Source organism: Spermophilus citellus, assembly GCF_964194105.1.
Source record: "Spermophilus citellus genome assembly, chromosome: 5".
Taxonomy (NCBI): Eukaryota; Metazoa; Chordata; class Mammalia; order Rodentia; family Sciuridae; genus Spermophilus; species Spermophilus citellus.
In genome coordinates, this window is record NC_138186.1 from 26398886 (window position 1) to 26416078 (window position 17193).

The 17193-nt window shown below is 37.2% G+C and overlaps 1 pseudogene across 1 annotated transcript in view; it reads right to left on the minus strand.

Annotated features, from left to right (window-relative positions):
* Window positions 1–716: 716 nt before the first annotated feature.
* Window positions 717–17193, minus strand: part of LOC308649298 (SH3 and PX domain-containing protein 2A-like) — a 35630-nt pseudogene continuing 19153 nt past the window's right edge. The window contains exons 3-4 of the transcript in view: window positions 3052–3124; window positions 717–2905 (exon numbers count right to left, since the gene is read on the minus strand). The product of the transcript in view is annotated as an SH3 and PX domain-containing protein 2A-like (transcript). The remainder of the gene's footprint in view (window positions 2906–3051; window positions 3125–17193) is intronic.

Here is a 17193-nt window from a genome sequence, read left to right on the forward strand (position 1 = left end):
AAAAGTCTGACATGTAAACCCCAAATCAACAAACCCCTCCTGAAACATGCAAAGGAACTGCTCACCCAGAAATATCCCAAATCGTCTGTGCTGATGATGGAGAGCATGATGGCTTTCCCCACCATCTTAACTTGAGCATTGTGTCTTCCATGGGGTACCCCAAGGAGAGCAAACTCTCTTCTCAAGGCCAGGGCAATGACAGCTAAGAAGGTAGTTCTTGCTGGCACCTGGGAATTGTGTTTTCTTTAACTCCCAGACACTGACAGTGTCCTGGTTCAGGGAGAGATGTGAGCTCATGAGACAACTCCAAGTCCCAGGGCCTGTGGGGTCTTCACATACAACCAGCCATGGTGGGTGGTGGCAATCCCTAGGAAACAGCATGATCCACAAACATGGAAAAGGACAAAATAAGGGCTATCTCTGGTGGCAACATGGTAGCCACCAAAACAGCCAAACAGGCAGGATGCTGGAGGCCCCCCTATGACCACGTCTTTTCCAGATTTGCAACAAAGGCACAATTGGGGTTTTCCAGTTGGCCTGTCCCAAATGACATGTAGTCCATCAATGAAGTCACCAAGTTGCACTGTAGGTCCCAGCTTTCTCATGTCTGGGTTCCAGGTCATTCCTTCCCTATTCAATGTATCCTACCTTACAGGCAATAGCTGGGAGGTGGGCCATCTTCCAGGTCCCACATCTGTAGGGTTTAATGTTGTCCTTCACCTCTGGTTGATGGTGTTGAGTGCCTGCACCCATCTATCGATCTTCTCCAGTCTGTCTGACTTGCCTTCATTCTGCCTGCTCTTTAGCACAACCTGCTCTTTTCCAGGGGTGTTAGGCTGCTCATTCTCATCAGGCACCAAGTAGTAGGAAGGGGCCCAGCCCTCCAGCTCCCCAAACCTCACATACCACCAATCACTCTCCTGATTCTCCAGCACCTGCACCTCCACGACAGCAGGGAAACTGATCTCTGAGTCCTGGATCTTCTGGTAGGCGCTACATGTCACAAAGAACGTGGCTGGCCCTTCCCACTCTGTCTTATGGATACATGGGAGAGCGGTGGCCGGGAGGGTGATGATGTTGCCTGAGCCTCTCCTGGCCCCCCTCATTGGGCCCTTCAGAGGCTATGTGTGGGGTAAGCTCTGAATCCTCATTCTTAGGACCCCTGAGGGCCCCGCTTCCCCCAGAGCTGGCCTGTGGGTCTCAATTGGCATCCTAAAGTTCTGATGTCCATCTTCTCTTGACTCTGTGACTCTGCCAGGTTCAGGAAGGGCTTAGGCTGGACAGGTGGCTTGGTCTTGGCACAGGAGGTCAGCCCAGCCCTCATATCAGTGTCCTTCTTTGCCCCAACCTTGGGAGTGCCATGAATGCCTGCATCCTAGGCAAAGCATGGCTTCAGGTCACCCCTGTTCTTTGACAAGAAGGAGGAAGAGGAGGAGGATGAGGAGCAGGTGGTGTTGATGCTGATAGATGAGGAAAAGGAGGCCAAGGACTGGTTCTTCCCCAGTTCTCCCTGGGCATTCTTCTCTGTCTTGAGCTTTAGGAGTGATGATGACTTGGGGGAGCCTGACTTGGGGGAGTTTTTCTTGGCAAGGAACAGTGAGGAGCCCCCTGGGGAGTCACTGTCCCCAGAGGAGCCTCTGGTTGACAGGGTGTCCTCTCCATATGACCAAAAGCCCTCATTCTCTGGGCCACATCTTCTGAAGACTCGCCCACCTTGAAGCAGGCCCACTGCAGGGAGGAGGCATGTGAGAGTCTACAGGGCTGGGCAGGCTTCTGGTCTCCTGAGCCTCTGTCCTCTGTGGGCTCCTTACTCAGCTCTGGCTCGGAGTCAAAGCCAAAGGTGGGGATATCATACTCAGGCTCCTCTTACTTGAGCTTCAAAAGGGAATCCTGGCTCTTGTTGGCACCCACAGGTCCCTGGCTCTTGTTGGTCTCCTTGGGCTTGCTGAAGGGTACTGGCGGCAGGACCTTGGGCCAAGTCAATGTGTTCCTGCGGCTGCTCAAGTTGGGCTTCTTTTGCTTATTGATGTAGGATGCGGGGGCCCAGCCCTCCTTCTCACAGATCTGCACTTAACCAGCCTGAGTTCTTCTCAATGACCTCTGCATTCGATCCACAGTGGAAGCTGATCACGTCAGAGATGCATGATTGGAACTTTGCAATGGTGTAGTACTCCACCTCGACAGAAGGGGGCTCTGGTGGCTTCAGCAGCTGAAACCCCAAGCTGGATTCTTGGCATGGTGAAGGTCTTGTCCTTAGGTTTGAGGAGCTGATTTGGGCCCTCTGTGGGGCAATCCTGGCTACAGCTGGAGAACCCTGGGCCAGTTTGGAGACGGTCCTCTTGGGGACACTGAGGGTGCTACCATTGGAAGCATTGCACAGGATGGGAAGGCTAATCTCCTTTTTAGCAAAGGGACTTCAGGGCCTTCGCCTCCTTGTCCCCAGACCTCTTCTTGTTTAACAGGTGGCTGATCTCCATGATGTTCCCAGTGATCTCCAAAGGGCCTGCCAGATTCTTTTTCCAGGTTGGCAGGTCATCCTTGGCCTTCTTTGGGTAGGATGCTGGTGCCCAGCCCTCTTTGACCAGGTATCTGATATACCACCAGCCCTCCGAATTCTTCTGGATAACCTCCATGGTGACACACTTCTCAAAGCCAATTTCGTCCTTGCTTTGCCTGACATAGGGTTGAACGGTGACATACTTCTCTTCTCAGCTGTGCTGCCTGTTGACCATCCTGCCCAGGGTCCACTGGTGATCCAGGAGCCACAGATGGGCCTTTTGTCTCTTGGACACTTCCCCCATCTTGGAGGTGTCCCATTCTGGGCCTTTAGGTAGGTGTCAGGGACCCAGCTCTGCTCCTCAGATTTGCTATCAAACCACCATCCTTTCTGGGCTTCAGTATCCCCCTTGGAAAGACAGAATGCCAATCTCCACCCTGCTTCTTACCAAGACGTTTTAAAATCTGCATGATTTTATATCACTCTTGTTCTTCCACCTCCCCAGCCTGGAGGCTTCACTCTGAGTTCTCTTGCTTCTTATAGTTGGACATCACCACATACTGTTCCAGGATCATGGGCTCGGAATTGGTGTCAGCACCTGATTTCCTTTTGGAACTGCCATAATCTCTGAAAAAGAAGCAACATCAGACAGACATGATTGTTGTGTTGGGGGCAGGGTGGCACAGGGCTGTGGGTCTCACGCTGCCAGGGGCCCCCATGAGCGGGATGCAGTCAGTCCTGGCGCCTCTGCTCAAGTGATGACCGCAGCTGAGCAAGCTGAGCACTCTGCAGCTGCAAGCCCTGCATGCGGCGCTGCCTGAAAACAAATAGTTTTTTAAATCAGTGTTTATGAACTATTGCAACAAAAAAGTGAACAAAATATAGTTAAATTTAAAAAAGTATATTCACATATGTGCATAATGAGCTAAAGGCAGACCACAGTCAAAAAAATTTAGAAAATTCCTCATGAAATTCAGAAGTCTAGTTTGATCCCTGTTGAGCAGTTAGTCAACAAAGCAGTTTCACTGTGTTAACACACCCCTAGCTTGGCTTTGTTTCATGGAAGAATTTCCAGTCTGTTATTTTAATGCTGTGCCAATATGCATTTGATGTACCAGTTTTCCTGTTTTTTTTTTTTTCTATTTGTAACATTGGATTGATAATCAACCCAGATTTGTACACAAGAGTTGGGAATTTTAAAGTGATTACGATGTCTTTTTGTATATACACAGCAAAGAGGCTATTTTATAAATGATGCTATTTTGCCAACATCATGAATGAGATGCTGCCGATTTAACTGGCTTGGTAAGAAGGTCCTCTTTGGGTTTCAGGATGCCCTCTTGTAGGTCACAATTTGCTAATTTTTTTAAACATGAATGGTATTGAATTTTATTGAATATTCTTTAACACATCCACAATATGTGTACCTTGATGTGATGCTTCCTGTTTATCAGCACTGTCCAATAGACCTTTCTGCTATGAATGAAATGTATAGTATGTGCACTTCACTATCAGGTATGATAGCCACCAACCCATGTTGTTACTGAGCTCTTGAAATAAGTGGTGTGTCTGAGGAACTGAAATTTAATTTTGTAGGATTTTAACTAATTTAAATAGTCATACAAGGGTTTGAGTTCCTGTATTGGATAGTTAATACGTAGGTTAGCAGAAGACACTTTAATTGGTGTTCATTATAATTTTCTTTTCCTGCCCTTTTTCCTTCCCTTCTTTCCTTCCTTCCCTTTTTTCTTCCTCCCTTTCTCACTCCCTCCTTCCCTTTCTCTCTTTCTCTCTTTGACTTTCTTCCCTACTCCCTTCCTTCCTTCCTTCCTTCCTTCCTTCCTTCCTTCCTTCCTTGGTCTCTAGCACTGGAGCTCAAACCCAGGGCCTCAGCATGCAAGGAAAGTTCTCTACCATTGAAACACATCCCAGCCTTCAGGAGTGTTTTCAATTAAAGCCCCACTAATGCAAACATTTTAATCCCTTTTAACTTCCAATGTTTGAGACTACTGTATGTCCCTCAAATTTCCTCTTAGGTGAGGCATCCTGTTTATCACATGACCTAGTTTCCAGATTATGGCTTTTTTTTTTAAATCTTGTCCAACTCTAGCTTCACCATCCTCAATTCCATATTCACAATAGTTCACTAAAATCCTGTAGTTCTTCAACATTTCTTGAACAAATCCTTAGTGTTTTGCCACCATGGCTAATGGGTATATCTACATTCTTCTCAAATTATGTTACAATATTCTTCTCAAATTACATGTTTAATTATTATTATACAATATATTTCAATTGTAATCTTTATCTTTGATGTGACTCCAAGGGATACTGTTAAAATTGTGGAAAGCTTGCATTGCACTGACATATTTTATGAGGAATTTTTTTCAGACTTTAGCTTAGCCCAAATAAGGTTGAGTTAAAAAAAAATCTGCCTTTGGCCTGGAGATAGAGCTCAGGGCTTTTCTAGCATATTGTTGGCCCAGGGTTTAATACCCAGCACTGTAACAATAATAATTATAATAATAAAATTAAAATTAAAATCCCCCTTTAACATTAAACTTAGCTTAAAAGAGAGGTGAGAAGGAAAAGAACTATTCAATGGATTCCACCAAAGATTTGTGGCTAAGACAAACTATCTAGGTCCTTAGTGCCAGAAAATGTTTGTCTTTGTCACATGAAATCTCACAGGATCCCAAATAATTTAGGGCTTTCTCCAGATGGAGTCTTAATTCCTGGGACCAACTAGAACCACTAAGAGTCACTTAAATACTTAGGTCACATTTCCAGAGTGAACCTCAAATAGCAATACTTAAAAAAGAAGACTAGGGATAAAGTGACAGTTGATAATCAGCCTACAAACTTCAGTTTTGTAAGGAAAAATTTTTTCCAACTTTAAATTCAAGGGATTTATTTAGATGAATACAAATTCTGTAGTATAGAGCATGTTACAAATAAAGAAAAATGGGACATGAAATTTGGGTTTCAGGTGAGTTAGATCCTATAGCACATTTACCAAATGTGGAGATGTTAGGAGGAAGAAATGTGCCCAGCAAGAATAGGACTAATATAAGAGGGAAAAAGAATACAGTAAGAAATAATGTATAACACAGAGGTGCTTCAGGTGCTATCTTCTCCTACTAGCTGTACAACCTGTGGCAAGTTAACTAAGCCGCTAAGAGAGAGTTCAAAACATCACTCCTTCTGAGGATCCTGAAACAGTCTATATCAAAGCATCTTAGAACATATCTGTAAAATATTAACAAGAATAAATAGGATTGGGTTGAATGCATAAAAAATTGGAAGAGAAATGCAATCTTCATAATACTGAATCTTCTAATTCTCAAAATGGTATATTCTTCCACTTATTTGGTTCTTTGTACCAAGAATATTTTTTATATTTCAGTGTAGAATCTTTTAATCTCTTCTTTACACATCTCTGCTTAGATTTCCTAGTTATTTGATGTTTTGATGTTATTTTAAACATTATCATTTCACAAATTTCATTTTCTTGTTTGTATTAAAATATAAATGTTAGGGACTTTGAATGCTGAATTTTAAGCAATCTTTTTTTTTTTTGCAAAATTATTCACTAATTCTAATAGTTTACAAATTCCTTTGGGTTTTTCATAAAGATAAATTTGCAAACAGAAAAGTCTTTGCATCTTTCATTTCTTTTCCTTGCCTTATTGCTTGGTTACAATTTCTAGTTCTGTACAATGTTGAATAGAAGTAGTAATTAGGGGCATCCTTGTTGATTACAGATCTCAGGGGCCAAACTCAATATTTTACTACAAGGCAGCCTGCTGAAAACCAGACTGTATCCCTATTAGGAAAGTCCTTTTTTTCCCTTTTTTGGGGGTGGGTTTAGCTGTTGAATTTTACCCAATTCTTTTGAAAACTTGGATCTATTGATATATTTTATTCCTTAAAAAATTGTGAAATACAATTGGTATTCCAAATGTTAAGACACTTTTGTACACCATAGAGACTTCTTCTCACTGTTATATATTGCTAATTTATTTTCTACATATTTGATATTTTTGTCAAGTTTATTTATCAAGGTAAGAACAGACTTAGAGTTGGGAAGCATTTTCTTTTCTTTTTTTTTTTTTTTTGAAAGAACTTGTATAATGGGGTGATTTCTTCCTTAAATGTTTGAAAAGATTCCACGCTAAGTCTTTACATTTTCTCCATGGAAAGCTTTTAAATAACTGTTTGACTTACTTAGCCCCTGAGTTCAACCGTCAAGACCACCAAAAAATGTGTAACTAACTAACTGATGGAATTCTACCAATCAGTGGAAACTCTGGGCTTGCTTTAGTTTAAATTTTTGACTTTAATTTCATTCTTATTCAACTTGATATTAAGTTCTTCATATATTTTTAATGTTTGTGGGTTTTCTAGCAATATGTTTTCATTCCTGAGGTTATTTTCCCCCTTTTATGGATTACTCTTACTAGTGGTTTATCAATTTTATTAATCTCTTTAAAGAATCAGCTTTTAGTTTTGTTTTTCTTTTAACTTTGTCTTGCAGTGATTGACACTTTTGCTTGTCCATCTACATTTGCTTCTTGAATTTTTTTAATTGTGTATGGACACAATACCTTTATTTATTTTTATGTGGTGCTCAGAATTGAACCCAGTGCCTCACACATGATAGGCAAGTGCACTACCACTGAGCCCCAATTCATAATTTTTATAGGAAGTGTAGGTAAGGCTATAAATTTCCCTCTAAATGTTGGTTTAACTGCAGCCCATACTTTTTCATTTGGCAACTCTTCATTATCAGTTTAAAATATTTTCTAATGTTTATTTCTTCTTCGATCTTGGGTTATTTAGAAGTATGTTCTGTTTAATTTCTAGGCATTGAGACAAATTTGAGGAGCTTCTAGTCATCTTTTGTTATTAACTTCTGGATATTTCTCCTGAGGTTTTAGGGTGTATTTTGAGTTATTTAAATTCTCTGAAATATTTTGAGGCTTTTTTGTGGTCTATTTACTGACTGTTTTGGTAGATTTTCCATATGGGTTTAAGTGAAATAGAAATTGTGTCCCTGCTTAAAGTGTTCTATGTATCTCAAGTAGGTCAAGATTTTAACTGTACTCTTCATACTGTTTTTACAAACTTTCTGTTTAAAGGTATACTCAGCAACTCCCATACTGTGGATTTATACCATATTTTCATTTTAGTTGTCTCTTCTTGCCTTACATATTTTGAAACAGTGTTTAGAATTGTGAAATTCTCCCTAGAGAATGGGCTTCCTTATCATTGTGAAATATTTATCTTTCTCTTTGGTACTACTTCTTCACTTAAAATCTGTTTAATCAGATGTCAATGTAGTTAGGTGAGCTTTTACATTGAGAGTTCTAAGTTTCTTTTTCCATCCTTGTACAAAGTAAAAAAAAAGATTCGGTGATTCCACTTGTAAAAAGGTTAATAAACCGGCAAAAATGAATACTAAATTGATAACAAATTAAAACAAAAAAAAATAATAATACTCAAGATAATTTCTGGGTGATGTGGTGCACACCTGCAATCCCAGCTACTTGGGAGGCTGAGGCTGATCTCAGCTGAGCTGAGGAGGATCTCAACAGGCCAGTTTGAGCAACTTAGAACCTGCCTCAACATCCATTAGAAAAAGTGTTGGGCTTGTAGCTCAGTGGTAGAATGCTTGCCTGGTATGTGAAAAATGCTGGGTAAATTCTTGCACCCCCCCAGCCCAAACATTCAATAATGTTTACCCTGGTGGGAAAAGAAATAGGCCGTGATCAGGAAGGGATGTGTAAGTTGCTCATTAACAATATATTAGAGCTATATGGGTAGATAGGAGTTCATTTTATTCTTTTTCTTTTTCTTCTTCTTATGTGCTAGGATTAAACTGGCTGTTTGTAAAGACATTTTAGAACAGCATAACATATATGGTTTACTTACTAATGTATCAATATTATTTGAAATTTCTTATAGTCAAAAGTAAAATCATACTTTCTTTTTTACAAATTATTTATACAAATATTATAAATACATGCTTGTTTAATCATTTCTGGTTAATATGTATAATCATTCTTTTTTAAATCTTACTTAGTAAACTCAAAATTCAATTAATGCTCATTTTCAAAAGATAGTCAATTTTTTTCTTGCCTCCCTCTAGCAAATTATAGGGATCTAAGATTCCAATGGTGGGCTCAGCATGAACTTCCCTGGGATTATAGATTCAGTTCATGTTGTCTGGGCTGGTGTAGTAGAGGTTAGGTTTCAAGTGGCATTTCAGGCATCACTGTGGACATGACAAATACAGCAATGACTGAGGACTGGATTTGGCATGTTTGAAACCAGGCAGAATGATGCAGCAGTTGACCTTGTCAGGAGGTTGAGTGAACAAATAAAATATTTAGGATTATGGAAGCCAGATTGGGATGTCTTCAAGCATCCCAATCCAGGAGAAAAGGGAATTGCAAATTTGGAAAGGGATATAGTTGAGATCCCAAAGTAATGAAGAAGAAGAATTAGATATCAGTGTGAACTCAAGGTTTTCAAGGTTTACAATGCATGCTTACATGAGCGTTCATAACAATGAGTTTGTGTATACATATGTATATGTACAAGTTTGACTACCAATAGGCTTAAAACCAGTAACTTCCCAGTTAGCTATGAATCCTTTTCCAGTCTTGGCTTCCATATACCATTTCCCATTTAAAGAAAACAGTGTTCCTTTGAAACTGTGTAATCTAGATTGGGGGATGAGTACAAGATGAACTTGTAACACTTTGATGTACCAAAAATAAGGAAGAATCCAAAAAGAAATGTAGACATGTTGAAAGGACTCTAGAAGACAGTGTAAAGAGATTCCCACAGCCAAAATCTGGGAAATTTTCAGCATGAAAATAAATGATATATTATCAGCTACTTAAGTAAAATGAGAACCCAGGAGCCTAAACTGATACAAATGAATAAACACATAGAGAGGGGAAGGTTCTTATTTACGATAGGATATGGAAACACAAGTGGTGGACTCACCACCTGGCAATCAAAATAGTAACTGATTCAGGCAAGAATTGTCAACAGACTCAAACTAGCTGTCGGCAATTCAGTAAAAATTAGGACATTTCACAGTCTACTCAATTACTAACTTTACAATTGAAAAACTTTGTAGATACTATCCTAAACTAGTGGCCAAAGACCACATCACCAGAAATAGGACAAATAAACATTGTGCATCTTCTAGTATGACACAACAAAAAGAATAAAACATCATTTCTGATATTTATGACACAAATGTATATCCTGACTCTAATCATGAGAAATATTACAGAAACCTAAACTGAGTAAGCAACATTATACAAATTGGCCTATGCTCCTCAAGTGTCAAGTTCATGAATGAAAAAAACGAAAAACTGTTCCAGATGGAAGGAGACCAGACCAAGGAGACCATGTTATCCTGGATTGGGATGCTTGAAGACAGCAGCATTTTGGGGGCAATTACCAAAATGTGAATTCAATCTGTGGGTTAGATGTCATCATCATTTCTATATCATTTCTGTTTGTGGCCCATATCCAGGAATATGACAGTATACTACATACTGATGGCAGGTGGCACTTTGCCAAACTACAGATATTCACTGAATTGTCTACATATATAATCATACCAACACAGTACATTAAAAGAGGTTTTAAAATACTCATAAATTCTCATGAAATCCTCAGCATGTAAAACAGGTCCATGTAGGTAAGTATAAAGAACCCTCCACAAACACTTCTCATAAACATGAACAATATGCTTTGCACAAAGCTTTCTGGTGGCCTGGAAGCTCTATCAGGAATCTCCATAATGCCCTTTCCCCATACTCACATTTGTTTCCAACTGTCCTAAGACAACTTTCCAATGAACAATTTCTATCACATTATTGAGTAGCAGGGCACTGTGTATGCTCTGGACACTCTAGAAATAGCAACCCCTTCTCAGGAGACACTTGCTTCAGTGCCTCCAGGAAGCTGGAACATTCAGGCTGAAGGCTCCAAGCTGAACAAGTTCCTAGGAAGGACATGAAAGTGCAACTCTACTTGTGAGGGTTGACTGGGTTGTATCCATGTATTAAAACTGAAGGAGTTTAAATGTATGTAAGTTTTCTCACAGGATGATGAATAAGTTCTGGAAATGAACAATTGAGTATAGTTGGAGAACAAAGTGAATATACAAAGTGTTCCTGAACTGTAAACTTCAAAATGGTTCAAACGGCAAATTATATGTGTATTTTATAATAACAACATCTATAGATGCATTTTCTATTGTTAAGTATTTCCTGCTAATATTTAGTAATCACATTCATTAAGAGCACTAACCAGCTGGCCACAGTGGTGCACACCTGTCAGCCACTGGGAGGCAGAGGCAGGAGGATTGCAAGTTCAAAGCCAGCCTCAGCAAAAGCAAGGTGCTAAGCAATTCAGTGAGACCCTGTCTCTAAATAAAATACAAAATAATGTTGTGGATAGGAAAGGTAGCAGAATACAACAATTACTAATAGGGCATTATGTAAAATTGTGGATGTGTAACCGACGTGATTCTGCAATCTGCATTTCGGGTAAAATTGGGGGTTCATAACCCACTTCAATCTAATGTATGAAATATGATATGTCAAGAGCTTTGTAATGTTGTGAACAACCAATAAAAAAATAATGTTGTGGATGTGGCTCAGTGGCAAAGTGCTTAGGAGTTCAATCTGTGGTACCAAAAAAAAAAAAAAAAAAAAAAAAGAAGCACTCATCAAAAATTGACAGCCCTGTATTTGACGTTTGGATTAGCTTGCTGCATCTCTGGAAATTAAAAGCATGTCACTTAGCTAAGCCTCAGTTTCCTCATTTGTAACACAGGAATTGTAAAATGCTTACTTACCCATTAGAGGTTGCTGTGAAATTTCAACTTGGTAAAATCTAAATACACAAAAGAAGCTCAATAAATGTTAGCTCTGATTTTATTTTTAAGTTTTAAAACCAATGTGATTCTTGTACTTTCTATAAGGCAGGCTTAAAAAATGGCTTTAGCATAAAAAAATGCATTTGTTCATTTCTCCTTAGTCCTTAATGTTACAGAGAACTATAAGACAACATGCCCTAAAATCAAATTCATATTATAGTCAAGTGATGAGCCCATGTGTTGACCCCTGAGTTAATAGTTAATAATCTTAGAGTATCATACTCCAAGAGGCAACAATTTCAGAGAAGCCACTTGAAATAATTTACGTATATGTAATGTGTGTACAAAACCTATACATATAATTTTTTATCAAGTATAACATGATCATACAAAAACATTGGCTACATTGGCTCACAATATAGTTCAAACCAAAGAAGACTATTTTATTTTTCTCCCTTCTACATCCTATTTTAGGCAAAATGACGAAACCCAGAAAATAACAGGAATGGATTAGTTTATAAAAACTGGGTATTTTATAAATGAAACAGATTCAGTCAACTATGTCTCTCCAATTCCAAACAATGAGACTTATTATACTCTCAAAATGAACTTAAATAAATTATTGTTAAATTCTAATGACATATACATTTTCATTGGTTGATAGTCCAAGTAGAAAAAGTATGTAAAGTGATTTATAAATCAAAACATTTCATACAAAAGGATTTTGTTTTTGGTACTGGGGATTGAACTCAGGGACATTCAACCATTGAGCTGCATCTCCAGTCCTATTCTAAATTTTATTTAGAGACAGGATTGTTAAGTGCCTCGCCATTTCTAAGGATCGCTTTGTACTTGAGATCCACCTATCTCAGCTTCCCAAGATACTGGAATTACAGGCATACATCACTGTGCCTGGCCAAAAAGAATAGTTTTAACAAAACCCATATGATCTCAAGAGAAAATGCATTGCAATTAAAAATTTCAGAATCATGCATTTTTAAGACCATTTTAAAAATTATGAAACAGTTTTAAAATGTCATAAACTAAAAATTTATACAGATAAAGCTACGGGGTTAAAAACTATCAAATGTGGTAAAATCATCTAAAGTCAAATAAGATATAATATAAATTAAAATATAATATTATATAAACATGTTGCATATTATAGAATATAGTAATATATATTATATAATACAATTTAAATAAACTATATATAACATTCTCACATATATTAATTTATATAATGTTATATATTTACTTTATTATATATGCATATAATAAAATATATATAAATTATATTTATAAATTTATATATGTAAATTTTATGTATATAAATTATACATATTTATATATACATATATTATATATTCATATATTATATATAAATTATATAATATATAACATATTTATATTCTTATATATAAATTATATATTTATGTGTAAATATATATATTAATTTTATATGTTTTATGTAAATGATATATGATATAAATGATATATTTATGTATAAAAATATATATATGAATTATACATATTAAAGATAAATTATATGATATGGAAAATACATATGTAATATACACATATAATAAAATAATATATATAAACTAAATATATATTATTTTATTATGTATATAACATATATATTATATATCACATAATTTATTTAGATTTATATTAATTATATTATAATATTTATCATTGTAATATAACAATATAATAATATGATTTCTATTATTAATATTAATGTTATATTAGTATAATTTATATTAATAAAATATATAAAATATATGAATTATGTTATAATTATATATAATTGAAATGATATCATATAGATATATGTAATTCTATAATATGTAGTATATAATATATAATGCATAATGTATAATATATAAATATATTATTATTTAAATTATATAGTTTAGTTATTTGGCTTTAGATGCTTTTGAAAATGTTTTATCCCTTAGTTTTATCTGTATACATTTTTATTTTATGACAGTTTCAAACTTTTTAGTATTGAAGTGCATTTTCTTTCTACAATTGTATTGACTACCATATGTAAAAATTGATAATTAGAATGCAATTAAATTCAAGTTTGCAAGCTTTTTGGCCTGTACTTAAATATTAAAAAATTAAGTGAATTGCCAATGCTTACATACAAACTATAATAACACAAGAGGTCAAAGATGCACTAAAACATTATGTGGTGAGAAATATATTCATACCCAATCAGGATTTTTCAGGCACTTGCATTCAGAAACATTTTATGAATCAGCACCAGGTTTGCTCCAAAACAAAGCTCATTTTCCCCTACTGCCCCTATTTGTTGAGAACAGTATCAGACATTAAGGATCATTTGCATAAATCATTTTATCTAGAAAATCATTTGAAATTTTAAAATTATAATACTTAATTTATGCAAAACTTCAAAAACACAGAATTTAAAGACAATATCAGTGAGGCACTATCATTCTATATAACTAAAACACTACCATTCTATATGACTAGCAATTGGGATACAAGGCCCTAAAGCAAAATACATACTTTGGCAATCCTATACAAAAAGGGTTCTGTCACAGCATTCTTTCCTAAAATAAACATAATGACATAAAACAAAATAAGAAAAAGAAAAACTGAATTTTGACAATCCTACACAAACTGTGACATTTCAAATTCAAGGTCTTGTAACTCTTCCATTTATCCCCAGTCACTGGGACATTCAATTCATGTCAGGCAGGCCAAGCTTCTCAGACTCAGCACCTGGCTGCAAAGGACAAGGTGATTTGCTGTCTGCCTCTGGAACGGATTCCTCCACATGACTCAAGGGAGTAAGAGTTGTACTAGGAGGCACTGCTGCTGAAGGTGAAGCTGCTTTCTCCTCAGTCCTTCTGACTTTGCTGGTCAGGGTAGGTGGTATGTAAACTGTTGTCCTGAGATGGGGCTGCACTGTTCTGGGTGCACTTGTAGGAGCAAGACAATAAGAATGAGAGAAACTTCTCTCTGATGCCTCTCTTGCTGATCTGGCTGGCGTGTTGGGCTCTGTGGCACCTCTGGAATGGTCACCACTAACCCTGACTCTCATTATCACTTTTTCCTGGAGTGCACTTGGCACAATCACTGCACTCATGCCAGTTAAGTTCTTTGGTTCACATTGTTGTCCCTGAGTTTTTTTGTGGAATCTGCTGATCAAAGCCATTAAATTAGGAACCAACAGTAGTAGGGGTATCTTTTTTATTAAGTCCTTCAAAGGTAAGATTCTGGCAAAACTTTTCTGAAGTGACATTTCCCATATTTCTGCTGTTTCTCTCATTGGGAGAGCTTGCAAAATGGAACCTATCTACAGGCAAATGGAAATGTCTGATCTTGGTGCTTGGCATAGGTCTCTGTATATCATTTGTTGCCACACCAGATTTCAGACTAAGTTGTTTCATGGTTTTTCACATAGTGTCCATCTTTTGGGATGATGATTCAAATTCTTTGATATCTGACAAAGAAGAGGGTTTTTTTTTTTTAACTTCATGGAGCGTGATTAATAAGAAAGTGTGGTTATTTATAAATGGGCACTCTCTCAAACAATATAGTCTTTCATATTTTTTCCAACATGATATTCTCAGTTATCTATGCAGAGGAATTAAAAATAAAGGCACATTTTTAATTAAAGCATTACTTTTTAAAATTGATCTTAATCAGTACAACGGATAGCTACAAAGCACATAAAATTAAAACATACAAAAAAACACTTCCTAAAGTAACTTGTTTTAATATACTACCCATGAATGAATATTTTCTGGGTAAGGACTTTCCTGATTTCAACTGGCAGACAATAGTAACTATAGAACCGTAACACTATTCTGTACACCTACAAAAGCCATGTCATGAATCCCAAGGACTTTGCCTGTCAATTAATCTGCTTTCCAGTTTTATTCTGTCCATACTGAGGGCAACATACCAGAGAGGATTTGGGTGCTTTCCCAGCTGATCCACTAATACATGGCAACATCCACTGGTCAAAGGAAGTTTGAAGAGCTGACAAAATTGCCATTCTGCTACTGGTCCTTCCTTCTCTTTCTCCTCTAGTCTGGTCTCAGGGTTCCTGTTTTCTCACCTAGAACCCTAGATCCTCACACTCTGTCTTTGTTGAGTGTACCCCAGAAGCTCCTGTTGCTAGAAAGGTGCAGCCCTTTGGCCATGATCCTCCTCTCCCTGCTGAAAAAAACATCAGACAACTGTGTGATTTGCCAGTGGTCTGACGGATTTCCAATGGCCCTGTTCATAGCCCAGAGTCCTCATCCCTGCCACCTTGTCCTTTTCCCATATCCTTGGGCAGTGGTTTGCAGAAAGTGCACACCAGCATCACTTGCAGGTTCATCATCTCATCTGACCTTCTTCTTCACCTGAGGCTGCTGGCCTCTCTTCCCTGTTTCCTATGCAGTGCTCATATGATTTGCTGTCCTGGACCCTTCTCCACATTGATAAAAGGAAATGGAGCCATTGTGGTCGGATGGCACCAGAACATATTTACAGTCCTGCAGAACTTCTAGAACCATTAAGAGTGCAGGCTCTGCAGCCAGCTGCCTGGGTGCTTGCTCAGCTCCTGCTCCAGTTCTGCCCTGGGCAAGTCTAGTGCACTAGCCCTGCCTGCATTCTTCTGTCAAGACAGAATCCTATATGGAGCTATGATGGCATGTGGTGTTAATAATCTAATAAAGAAAAGGCTCAGAATTACATGGTATGTAATGAAAACTTCAAAATATTTTAAAATTATTTATTGTTATTACTATACCTAACTGGGAATCAAATTTCATTGGACAGTGAAATAAGGTTACATTTAGACAGGATGAGGTTGAAATCCTGAATCAACAATAATTTAGGGACATGACCTTTGGCATTATTAACCTTCCTCAGACTGTTAGCTATGGATTAAATGAGGCCAATGTTCATAGCACAGAAGGGCTAATAAGATCAAATCAGATAAAGGGAATCATTGAGTCCAGTGCTTTTCTTCACAGAGAGGTAATGGACTCCTTTTGTTTTCAGACATTTTCAGGCTTCACTCATTGATATTTCATTAATTTTATATATCAAATTTAACATATATGGCTATATGTTGAAAAATTCTGATTTAGCTCTACTAAAGCAGTAACAAATGGAAGGTTTTCAACCCCCTTACCAGAAACCATTCACTGAAATAAAGTGATCAAAAAACAATGAACAAAAGGACTGCAGCCAAGAAAATGGAAGACATGTGTACATCATGTCCCTTTATTTCACAGGTCAAGAGACATCAAAAAACTTTAGGAGTCTATTTTTTTTTTCGAGTTTCAGGAGTCCAGCTTGTTTCTTCTTTGACTTTAATTGATGACAAAAAAGTAAATGTGAAAACAAATTTCAGAAGGAGAACAAAAATAATTTATGAATTTCAAGATATCTTTTTACAAGAAAGAAACAAAGCATGATATTCATTTAAATGACATTCATTAAAGTTTGTCAATGGCTAGCAAAGTTATCTAATAAAACATTGAAGTTTGAACTTACCTCAACTTAATTCACCTTGATTTTTTTAGCCACACAACAGCAGTGTGTGCACAAAAGCAGACTTTAATTTATTTTGCAGATAAAATACAGATGTTATGTTTTTGCAGACAAAGTCTCTCTTTGAACTTTAGTACTTTTCAAAGTTTTTGTATAGGCTGTTGGGTAAATTCTATTAACAAATAGAGTATAAAATGATGGATGAGATTTTCTCCCCTGTTTCTAACCAACTTTTTAACATCCTAAAATTGACAAT